Source organism: Spermophilus citellus (assembly GCF_964194105.1).
Source record: "Spermophilus citellus genome assembly, contig: SCAFFOLD_130, whole genome shotgun sequence".
NCBI lineage: Eukaryota > Metazoa > Chordata > Mammalia > Rodentia > Sciuridae > Spermophilus > Spermophilus citellus.
Genome location: NW_027672818.1, coordinates 957,545 through 970,398, shown reverse-complemented (window position 1 = coordinate 970,398; position 12,854 = coordinate 957,545).

The window sequence follows — 12,854 nt, the reverse complement described above, 5'->3', positions numbered from 1 at the left end:
ACTCAAATAACTGAAACTGATCACAAGGGCACACACACCACTGGTAACCATACACAAAACAAAGGAGAAATAAATGAAAACCAGGTTGTCCCCATGCTGTGGGATGTCAATTCATGGTTTTGTGATACAGCAAACATCACACAGGTAAAGAATGCCTCAGAAAAATACAAATTCTTTAAATAAAGAATATGTAGCTTTTGATCCAGTCAACAACATTTTTTATAGTAATGCATAAATGTGTTCTATTTGCAATTAAGTGGGAGGGACCACGTGTGAGAAGGAAAGTAAAACAAGGGTCAGACTCATAGAGGCCAGGGTCCTTACTCAGGTCCCAGGAAGGTTCTTTAATCCTTTTGAACCTGAATTTTCTCATTGGTAAGATGAGAAATTCATTCACATAAAAGTCTTGGCATAGCACTGGCTGGCATTATGGGCATTCAGAAAATGTTAGTCCAATTTTCCTTCTTATTTTTTCAAATTTTCCTTCCTTGTTTTATAAAAACAAAGGAATATGAACAAAATAAACCCTCAAAACAAAAAACAACCCAAACCCAGTGGAAACATGCCTTTGGAAGCCCTTATTAACTATCCTTCCCCCCACCCCCACACCCAGCAATAGCAGCACTTCAACTGTGAGATCTCTCAGTGGGCGTGTCTCAGCTCTAGAATAAAACTCTAACATACATGAACCAGGACTTAGAACCAGGACTCTGTCAGTCACAGCTATAGGAGTCCATCAGGTCTTAGGTAAAGTGGTGTTGCTCAGACCTTGGCCAGAATCCCCACAGGACTCCTAAGGGCCAACTGGACACACCACCCTCACTATGCAGTCTCCATGAGGCTCAATTTCTCTGTTAGTGGAAGAGAATCAATGAGCGCTGTGCCTCTGGCCTGTTCCTCAGGATAAAATAATAATAATAATAATAATGTACAGGACTTTGTGCAAGTTGGTGTAAAGTAAATGGAAGTTGCTTTAGATACATATAGCAGAGGGAAAGCCTGCCTGGGAAGGGACTGAGACTATCCTAAAGCAAAAGAATCCCCTCCCATTTCTGTCTTCATTTTTTTTTAAATTTATTTTTATTTATATATGACAGCAGAATGCATTACAATTCTTATTACACATATAGAGTACAATTTTACATATCTCTGGCTGTATACAAAGTATGTTCATACCAATTCGTGTCTTCATATTTGGATAATAATGACCATCACATTCCATTATCATTTCTAATCTGTCTTCATTTTTATAAAACATTGAATGTTGGGCAATTAGGACAGAAATGGAATTTATAGGAAGATTTTGCTAGTTGTTGTTAACTTTATATTTTGCTAACTATTAAGGATTTTGTCAGATAAAACATATTTGACTATGATTTTTAATCTAATAAATTACATTTTAATCTAAAAAATGTGATGAAACCAGACATCCAGAGGTGTATTCAGGAAAGAATTATTATTGAAGGTGGAGTGTTGACAGTGAGTTCTCCCAGATTGGGAGAGATCATTTGCAAAGGGTTGGGACTAAATAGTATAAGTGACATGACAGAGGTGGAGTCATCTGTCAAGAGAGAGTGCAGCAATCCCTTCCTTTGCCCATCTCTCCAACACATAGGAAAGTAAATCTCCATTTACAAACAAAGACATCAGTGCCTGATGTGCATGTTTGTTTCACACTAGTGGTGTGAACTCACTAGTTAGGTGACCTTTTGAATTCTAGTATTTCCCCCCACCACCTTGCTACTCTCTACATGCACAAATACTTACATTCATGTATTCCTTCAAACCACCAAGTCAGGGCAGAACTTTAACAAATATACTGATGCTAGCCCTGTATAGTGGATCTGGGACTCCAGAGGCTGAGGCAGGAGGAATACAAGTTTAAGGCCAGCCTCAGCAACTTAGGGAGACCCTGTCTCAAACTCAAAAAATAAAAAGGGCTGGGGATATAGCTCAATATGAAAGCACTCCTGAGCTCAATCCCCACAAGGAAAAAAAAGGGGGAAAGAAACATACCAATATTTACTCACATTGCAAAGCCTTTAATATGTATCCAACTACCTGCTCAATATAAATGTTAATAGACCAACACTATGATCCTGAAACTTGGTTGTAAAAATAACAGGGGACTTCTGAATATTTTGTCACATGTGGTTATCCACTTACTACTGGGCTATGTGTTCACCTTCATTGTATCTGTATCAGCAAAGCATAGGAGAGGAGACCAAGACCTGAAATGGTTTAATGGCATTAGGAGATAAACCTGCATTCAAATAATTACTAAAATAATTATATACATTTTTTTGGAAAGAACCATATCAGCTGGGTGAGGAGCTGTGATCATTGAACTATTGACACTACTATAGTCTCATTGCTGTTTCTTCTTAAAGCTGAACCATTCCTAAAAGCCCTACTCTTGTGAGAATAGATGTTTCCTAACTACTGTTAAGAAATACTCTTGCATTTTACTTCAATTCATTGCATTTATTTTATTATTATATAGATCACTATAATAACCCAAACTCCAATCTTCTTTGATTTTTTCTAAAAGACAACATACTTTTCCTAGGGCTGTTTTTCATTTTAAGAACAAATTAATAGCTACATATATACATTTATGTCTTCATTGAAATTTTAAATACTATTCTAGGAAAGAAATTGTATCAATGTATGTTTTTACCAACCCACAAGTGTGATCAAATAATAGATTTTCCTGAGCTTTGTTTTTTTAAACCAAATCTGTTCTTTACGTGATCGTATTGTACTTAAAAAGAGGTCCAGTTTTGCAATTTTATAATGGTAAAGTTAACTTTGAAATAAGAATTGAGCAAGTGAAATTGAGATCTTTATTTTTTAAGAGAAATGACATTCAGTTTGACGTATTTAAATGAGCAATAGGTAAGTGCTGCATTCCCTTGGTATGAAAGGAAATCGTCCCAACCCCATGTTATCTCATAATTGCCGGGTTTGGTTTAGCAATTATGTTTCCCAAGAATAACAGAGTCTGGTTTCCCTGAGTGTCTTTTTCTTCCTTTTTTTTTTTTTGGCAGTTCTGATTCTGGCAATTTTTTTGGAAGTTCTTCTGTAATTCTTGGAGTACACCTTCAGTAATGTGCTCATATGATTAAGAGACACATCTCGGCTAGACAATTTAATGCATGTCTGGTAGGATAATCCAGCCTGGCTAAAAGTTAATATTGGCAAGCTGTTGTCTATTACCAGAAGGTAAAGGGAGTGAATAAGAAATTCCCAACAACTTTCTCCATCCTCTTATTTCCTTTTTTGAAATAATGGAGTGGAATTGGTCTTTTTTTTTTTTTAGAGAGAGAGAAAAAAAATTTTTAGAATTTTTTAATACTTATTTTTTAGTTTTCGGTGGACACAAGATCTTTTATTTTTATTTTTTATGTGGTGCTGAGGATCGAACCCAGCGCCCCGCGCGTGCCAGGTGAGCACACTACCACTTGAGCCACATCCGCAGCCCCTGGAATTGGTCTTTTTGTACATATGTGTGCAGTTGTGTAACTTTATTTTGTCTTGCTTTATTACAATTTGCAATGTAATTTTTAAAAAATATTTATTTTTTAGTTGTAGTTGGACACAGTACCTTTATTTTATTTATTTATTTTTATGTGGTGCTGAGGATCCAACCCAGAGCTTGCAAGTGCTAGGCAAATGCTCTACTGCTGAGCCACAACCCAGCCCCTGCAATGTAATTTTGAATGAGAGTGGTGAAATTTGTTCACAATCTTATAGGGAAATTTTCTCTATGCTGATGTGAGAACCTCTTTCTTCTTCAGTAACAACTAGATGGCTTCTCCTCTACTCTCAATTTCTAGGCTGATATCACTTCCAGGTATCAACTGGGTGATAGCAGAGGAGAAGGAAATTGTAAACTCACTGCTAGCTAGATGGCACTTTGCATTCTGGTATCCCCCCCCCCGCCCCAATCCACTGGCTGCTAACAGTTTTCAGTTCTCAAACAACTACTCTGTGTGTCTGCTCTAGGGTATTTTAGCTGCATTTAATGGGAAAGACAGGATGAAATGTGCTTTCTCCATCTTACCTGGAAACAGAGTCCTTTACAATTTTTAAGATAATTTGTGTGTGTGTGTGTGTGTGTGTGTGTGTGTGTGTGTGTGTGTGTTTTGTCATGAGAAAATATTTTAACCCTGAGAATATAAAAAGTACTTTGGGAACAATTTTTTTCCCTTTGCATTTCTTCTTATGTAGGCACTTATTGAGAAAGTGGGACCTTGTCCACTTTGAGGTATCTCAATATTTAAGGCAAGTGAGACTTACAAGGTGCAGGCTGAAAAGAGCTTCACTTTCTCACCACTCATACCCAGATAGACACTCTTTGGTGGTTAATACTATCCTTGATTTTCAACCAAATCTTGGGTAGTTCTCATCACTGATCATGCTCAGATTAAAAAGAAATGTCCTTTAGTCATTTTTACAGCAAATCATTGCAGTTCTACATCCTATAATAATCAAATGTAAGCCTTCTTTTCTTTTTGATTTTATTTTTAATTGATAAATAAAAATTGTACATATTTGTAACTTACAACATAAATATCTACAATTTTCACAAAGTATACATGTTATATGATTCTTATGTTAATATGCACATACATATATTTTTAAAACAGAATTTTTGTTCTTAACTGCTATTTTTCTTTTTTATTAATAATTTGTTTTTAAGAGGTAATCATACATATATTTATGGATTTAATTTGATGTTTTGGTTCATGTTTACAATATGAAATGATTAAATCAAGCTAATTAGCATTATCTAGCACTTTAGTTACTTATCTTTTTCTGTAGTGAGACCTCTGAAAGTTATACTTAGCTATCTTGAAATATGCCATATAGTCTTATTGACTATAGTCAACTTGATGTGCACTAGATCTGAAAATTTGATCTTCCTGAGATCTGCCCTCCTTTTAAAGCTTCTCCTCTGGAGCTGCTATAGACCAGGTTTTATAGGTGAGAGATATCCTTATATCCATTTTGCCATTAGCACTTCTCTTTTTCTCCTCCACTCACCAGCCACTAGTCGGCTTTCCTAGAACTGAAGGGGTAGGGTTGGAAATGGGGAGGATAGCAGAGGGACAGGAAAAGACTTACTAGACAAGCAATGTTTTGAGCTGACACTGCTCTGGCTTTGCTAGAAGTTTAAAGTGACCCTCATGTTCAGAGTTCTCAGATACTGCCCCTTCACTGCTGATCTCTCCCCTACAGTTCTCTGCACAGGTAATGTGTCACCTCCACATCAACTCTCAGTGTTGGTCTTCCAACAATTGTACAGGTGACTTTTTAAAAAATTTCTTTTTGTTTTTCTAGTTCATTTTAGTTATAAATGATGTTAGGGTCCATTTTGACACTATCATATTAGGCATGAAATATAATTTGCTCTAATTCACTTACTTGTGCTTTCCTTTTCCCCTGTACTCCTTCCTTCTCTCTTTTCCCTTCTCTTTTGGGCAAAATTCATTGAAGAATATTCCAGGCCAGGGTATTGAGGTGAAAATTCTAATTTTGCACAAAAGGGTCTATGACTGTGAAATTGGAATTCATTATTTATTTAGTGCACTTGCCCTGTAAATGTGAGCAACATGAGAGCAAAGCCCAGATTTCATAGACTATTTCATGCCTCATATCTAGTAAAATACCTCAAAATAGATAAAAATTGAGGCAACTGATATTGTGTAAGTTAATATAAGGTAAATAAATCTGATTCGTGCATTGGTTAGCTGTCCCCTGTCTTAGTAAATAAAAATGCCACTACTTAAAGGACTGAGCTGTAGTTCAGTGGCAGAGCACTTGCTCAGCATGCATGAGGCACTGGGTTCAGTCCTCTGCACCACATAAAAATAAATAAATAAACAAACAAATAAATAAAGGCATTCTGTCCATCTACAACTACAATTCTTTGCCATAAAGAATCTCATAAAAATGTGCTTCTACTGCAACATAATTCTTCCATTAACAATAAGAAGCAGATTTTACTTGCTAATGAAACTTTCCTGGATGTTGTTAGACATTCAACTGAACTCTTTTTCACATGCCAGGAAGGCATTTTTCCCCCCTGTGCCATTTATTAGTGATTTTTCTACCACCTTATCTGTTATCTCTTTTCTGTTAGGTTGGAAACAAGGAGGCAGGGGACAGAAGTGCCCTTCAACCTTGACAAAATACCTTGTGAAGTAAAAATTTCCCACTGAAAGTGTTTTAACTCCAAATGCAAGTTTTAGAAAACACGAAGACTTCATTGACAACAAGGGTGGTTAATTCAATGACAATCTTTGCTTTTCACCCAAATATGAGAAGGACTTTCTAGGCTATCACTCTTGTTTCCAAAGCATGGCATGGGCTTACTAAAAAATTTCTTTCAGAATTTATTTCTTGCATGATTATTGCTTAAGTTTGTTTGCATGAAATTTGAGGACATTTTGTCCCACCCTTCCTGAGGTGGAACACCTATTAAAACTTAAATCCAACAACAAATATACCACTTATGGTACAAAAGAATGAAGAAGAGAGCAGGGGAGAGAAGGCAGTTAGGCATCATAGTTTGCAGAAAACACAAGGATAGTCCATAGAGAAGGCAGATATGATGGTAATTTGTAGTGATGTCATTTTTACTTTCTCTGCCTTTGAAATTTTATGTTAATGATATGATGGTACTTAGCTGATATGAATAGGTATGTTCTGGTAGTGAAAGTATAAAGATACTTCTTCATGGTAAAAATGTGAACTTGAGGACAAGACTGCTATGGTTGGAATCCCTGCTCCCTAGCTTTCTAGTTATGTGATCTTAAGGGAAATAATCTTCTAGCATCTAAACTGTTATGTCTGTAACATGGAGATACTAAAGTATCTCATTTACTTCAAAGAGCTGTGAGGATTGAATGAGTTAATACGTGGAAAGCAATTAGAGCAGAGCTTGACATGTTGTAAACACTCAACAATGCCAGTTACTTTGAGCAATGTCTAATGATTAAGTTTTATTGTCATCCCCCTACAATAACCATCCATATTCAGTCTTGCTGTATGTTATTTCCAGAAAGGATAGTTTAAAATTAGCACTCTGATATCCAAACCATCTACTTTGCAGATGTCAGGTGATATTTAATTAGTCTATATCCAACAATTTGGTACAGCAAGACAAATCCCTCATTTACTTTGAAAACTTACCTTAATACATGAGACATCATCCTTATCAAAAGTCATTATAATCACATTTCCACTATCATGAGAGATGATTGGCAATTCTTGCCTAAAAAATTTCCAAGCTAAACTTCATAAGACATGCACATAGATCTACATGTTTGAAGCTTTGATTGACTGTTCATCTATCTGTGGCTTGAAACCAGGCTGTCTATCAAAGGCAGATGTTAGCACTGTATATAAGTAATCTCTTGTCCATTTGTGTGAGGCAGCCTATCATACATACCTGTGTCCTGATTAGATTTTTCATGTAAACATGTTTACCTTACTTTCTGCCTAATTGGTTTTTAAATATGTAGTACAGAATATTTGAACTGAATACTTTCCTGGGAGAATGTTCTTTAAACTTTTTGATGACTAATTGTTTTTTGAAAACTCTCATTTGTGCTAATATTTATGGAAAATTTTGTAAAGGACTTTAAAGTCTTTAAGATACTTCCACATTTCCTCTTTGATCAAGCAACACTAGCAGGACTGGAGCACTAATACTCTATTCTTTGTAATCATTATAAAACTAATTTTATTAAATGGTGTCTCAGTATTATGCCATTGGCTACTATTGAAAGACACTGTAATATATTTATTCAAAATTTACCACTGTATCCAGTGTAAGGGCTCTATGGAAGACATTCATTATTCACTACATAGAGGAGAACACTAAAGAAGTTATTCTCAGAGAAAATTTTGGTTCCCCCATTCATTAAAACAAATTTTAAAAATCCTTATTTTGGTTTCTTTTTTGCTTTGGCCAGTAGGAATCTTGTAATTTTAGCACCTTATAAGGTTTGTCTGTCCTTCCTTCTTTCCCTCTTTCCTTCCTTCTGAGACAGGCAAGAGATCAATGTTTGTATACCTAAAAAAGGTACATACCTTTGGAAAGCTCTGCTCTATGGCATATGTTAATATGATATTCTTTAAAATTGTTCACAGGATTTACATCATCATTATAATCTTTGTAGAATGAAGCAAAAAAATAAAAAAAAATTATAATCAAGTAATTGGTGGAAAGTAGAGTGCCAAAATTATAGAAATGCAAAACAGAGCTTCAGCAGTAGCCAGACCACCAGCATTTTACAGACAACCAGCATTTTGCAGGAACCTCTAAAGACAAGGAAAATTCCTCAGTAGTCCTGTGACTTTCTTTTCTTTATTCTTTTTATTTTTTATTTACATATGACAGCAGAATGCATTACAGTTCTTATTACACATATAGAACACAATTTTTTATATCTCTGGTTGTATACAAAATATATTCACACCAATTCGTGTCTTCATATCTGTACTTTGGATAATAATGATCATCACATTCCACCATCATTAATAACCCCGTGCACCCTCCGTTTCCCTCCAACCCTTTGCCCTATCTAGCAGGAGTGGAGCACTAATACTCTATTCTTTGTAGTCATTATCAAACTAATTTTATGAAATGGTGTCTCAGTAGGCTGTCTATTCCTCCCATGATCCCTCTCCCTATTCCACTATGAATCAAGCCTCCTATATCAAAGAAAACTTTTGGCGATTGGATTTTTGGTGACTGGCTAACTTCACTTAGCATTGTCTTCTCTAACTCCATCCATTTACTTGCAAATGCCATGATTTTATCCTCTTTTATTGCTGATTAATATTGCATTGTGTATATATGCCACATTTGTTTTATCTATTCATCTACTGAAGGGCATCTAGGTTATTTCCACAGTTTAGCTATTGTGAATTGTGCTGCTATAAACATTGATGTACTTTGTTATAGGCCAAGGAGAGGGGTAGCTGGGTCAAATGGTGGTTCCATTCACAATTTTCCAAGAAATCTTCATACTGCTTTCCATATTGGCTGCACCAATTTGCAGTCCTACCAGCAGTGTATGAGTGTACCTTTTTCTCCATAACCTGGCCAACACTTATTATTGCTTGTCTTCATAATAGCTGCCATTCTGACTGGAGTGAGATGAAATCTTAAGAGTGGTTTTGATTTGCATTTCTCTAATTGCTAGTGATGATGAACATTTTTTCATATATTTGTGGATTGATTGTATATCATCTTCTGAGAAGTGTCTTTTCAGGACCTTGGCCCATTTATTGATTGGGTTGTTTTTTTTGGTGCTTAGCTTTTTGTGTTCTTTATATATCCTAGAGATTAGTGCTCTATCTGATGTGTGAGGGGTAAAGATTTGCTCCCAAGATGTAGGCTATGTCTATTCACCTCACAGATTTGCTGAGAAAAACTTTTTAGTTTGAGTCTATCCCATTTATTGATGCTTGATTTTAATTCTTGCACCACAGGAGTCTTATTAAGGAAGTTGGGACCTAATCCCACATGATGAAGATTAGGGCCTACTTTTTCTTCTATTAGACACAGAGTCTCTGATTTAATTTCTAGGTCCTTGATCCATTTTGAGTTGAATTTTGTACATGGTGAGAGATAGGGGTTTAATTTCATTTTGTTGCATATGGATTTCCAGTTTTCCCAGCACCATTTATTGAAGAGGCTATCTTCTCCAATGCATGTTCTTGGCACCTTTGTCTAATAAAACATACTTGTAATTTTGTGGGTTAGTATCTGTGTCCTCTATTCTGTACCATTGGTTTACCAGTCTGTTTTGATGACAATACCATGCTGTTTTTGTTACTATTGGTGTGTAGTATAGTTTAAGGTCTGGTATAATGATGCCACCTGTTTTACATTTCCTGCTAAGGATTTCTTTAGCTATTCTGGGTCTCTTGTTTTTCCAGATGAATTTCATGATTGCTTTTTCTATTTCTATGAAGAATGTCATTGGAATTTTGATTGGAATTGCACTAAATCTGTATAGTGCTTTTGGAAGGATGGTCATTTTGATAATATTAATTCTGCCTATCCAAGAGCAAGATAGATCTTTCCATCTTCTAAGGTCTTCTTTAATTTTTTTCTTTAGGATTCTATAATTTTCATTATATAGATCTTTCATATCTTTCATTAAGTTGATTCCCAAGGGTTTTTTTTTTGAGGCTATTGAAAATGGGGTAGTTTTCCTCATTTCCCTTTCTGAGGATTTGTCACTGATATAAAGAAATGCCTTTATGGGTGTTGATTTTATATTTTGCTACTTTGCTGAATTCATTTACTAGTTGTAGAAGTTTTCTGGTGGAACTTTTAGGGTCTTATAGAATCATATCATCAGCAAATAGTGCCAATTTGCGTTCTTCTTTTCTTATGTGTATCCCTTTAATTTTTATCCTTTTTTAATTTTTAAAGGGGTGCTTTATTTTGTTGAATGCTTTTTCTGTGTCTATTGAGATGATCATATGTTTCTTATCTTTTAGTATTTAACATGATTTTTCCCAATCCTTCACCTTCAGTCTATCGATGTCTTTTTCTATGAGATGAATCTCTTGCAGGCAGCATATTGTTGGGTCTTTTTTTTTTGATCCAATCTGCTAGTCTATGTCTTTTGATTGGTGAATTTAGGTCATTAACATTCAGGGTTATTATTGAGACATGATTTGTATTCCCACCCATTTTTGTTTATTTTTGGTATTTAACATGACTTGGTTTCTCCTCTGATTAGATTTTCCTTTAGTGTAATCCCCCCTCTGCTGATTGTCATCATTGTCTTTCATTTCCTCTTCTTGGAATATTTTGCTGAGGATGTTCTTTAGTGCAGGCTTTCTGACTGAACGTGGTTTTGTTAGCAAATGAGGTGTAACTTCATTACAGTAGATACTATTTATAAGACAATATAAGAATAAAATGTTTTTACATTATGCACACATTTATATATATTTACACAATGGTTCTAAGAACTTACAAACTTAGCTTTTAGATCCTTTCCTTCTTTGTTGAACATAATAAACAAATGATAAACATGTATTGTCATTGCTAAAAGAGAAAACATGAAATGAAAAATACTAGTTCTTTCAAGTGGCTTGAATCCCACCCCACCCCACCCCACCTGCCGCTGCCCCTTTCTCTCTCTCTCTTTCTCCTGCAAGGAATACAGTGTGCATAGATAGAACCTGAGTGTACTTTTTAAAGTACAAATATGGATCATTCACACTATGACTTCTTAAGTTCTAGGCTAGCTAATATATGAAGAATTGTAACTGAATATATATGCATATATATATATATATATATATATATATATATATATACATATATAAATACACACTACTAAAATGTAGATGCTTTAGACATTTAGATAGACACAAAATAATTAATAAACTATAACAAAAAAACTTATGCAACATTATAAATGATACTGCAATTCTTGATTCAGATAACATTTATTATTAAAGCCACCCAGATTAATAGAAGACCTGAGCAATTATTTCTAGTTCTTAGATTCCAGTTGCTTTGGATCTAGCAATGCTACCTAATAGGTGTGTTTAGCCCTTTACTACCCCGAATTTGAATAATTAAAATGTAGAAAGATCTGTTGATCATCTGCTCAGACAAATATTAAGAATGCAATAAGAGAGTAAAGAATATGTGCATCTCAATTAGAAACCAAACATGGGTTAACATTTGCAGCAAAGACAGTCAGTGAGAAAATTCATTCATTAGACTCCAATTTATATTCTTGTTATAAATTCTAGAAAAGAAAACGTTTGTCTGGTCTAACGTCCTTTCTTTCAATTACAGTCATTAGTACCTATCAGCATTAATAATGCACTTTAAATTGCTAATTAGGTTACATGTTCACAGTGTTACTTCAAAGCTATCTTTATAGAGGCTGTGTGATAGAAGAAAAAGGTAAAGATTTGGCTCCAAACAACTCCAGGCTTAAATGCCAGAATCCCAGTCAACCTATATGACCTTGGAAAAATGGGACTCTCTGAGCTTGTTTCTTCACAATAGCAACATCAGGATCTGTGTGAGGGTCCAGTGAATTATCTTATAAACACACCTAAAGTGGAATAATGACTAACACCTCAGTGCTAATTATGTTCCTTTCCACCTTTTAAAATACCTTGTGCAACTCTATGGGAACTATGATTTGTTCTTTAAAATATTCATTCACTGTTAAAGATTATTTGTTGAGCCAATACATAAATGGTATAGTAATTTCTCTAAAGAACTTTTCGGAGCATTTGGAGATGTATTCAGAACATTGGGGGTTGTCACCATAACATCAGTGTCAGCAACTAGGAGTGAGGGTTGCCAAATGTCATACCGTGTGTAAGACAGCCCTGCACCATGATGAAGTGGACCATTATAAATACCAATAACACCCTGGTTGAGAAACACGGGATGACATATAAATCAATAGGAGTGTGTTTAAGTGTGTCATGTAATTCAATCTTGATTATAGATGGGATGGGAGTTTGGATAGGGTGGCAGGGATCATAGAAGTCTACATGGAAGATGTGGCATTTGAAAAGCAAAAGTGAGAGGGAGAGCACTCCATGCAAAAGAGACACGACATGGTGGCTGGATTAAAAATGGTATAGGTTCGAAAAGAGGACAAGAAGGGGCACAAAAAGTAGGGTCAACTTGGTTGACTTTAAATGAATAATGTGTTTGAGGAGACAGTAAAAATAAGATTGAATTGATAGAAATATCTATGAGAGAGAAAGAGAGACCTGGAGGACCCAACCATGACACACACAGAGAGGAATCTGAATCTAATGCAGAAGCAACAAAA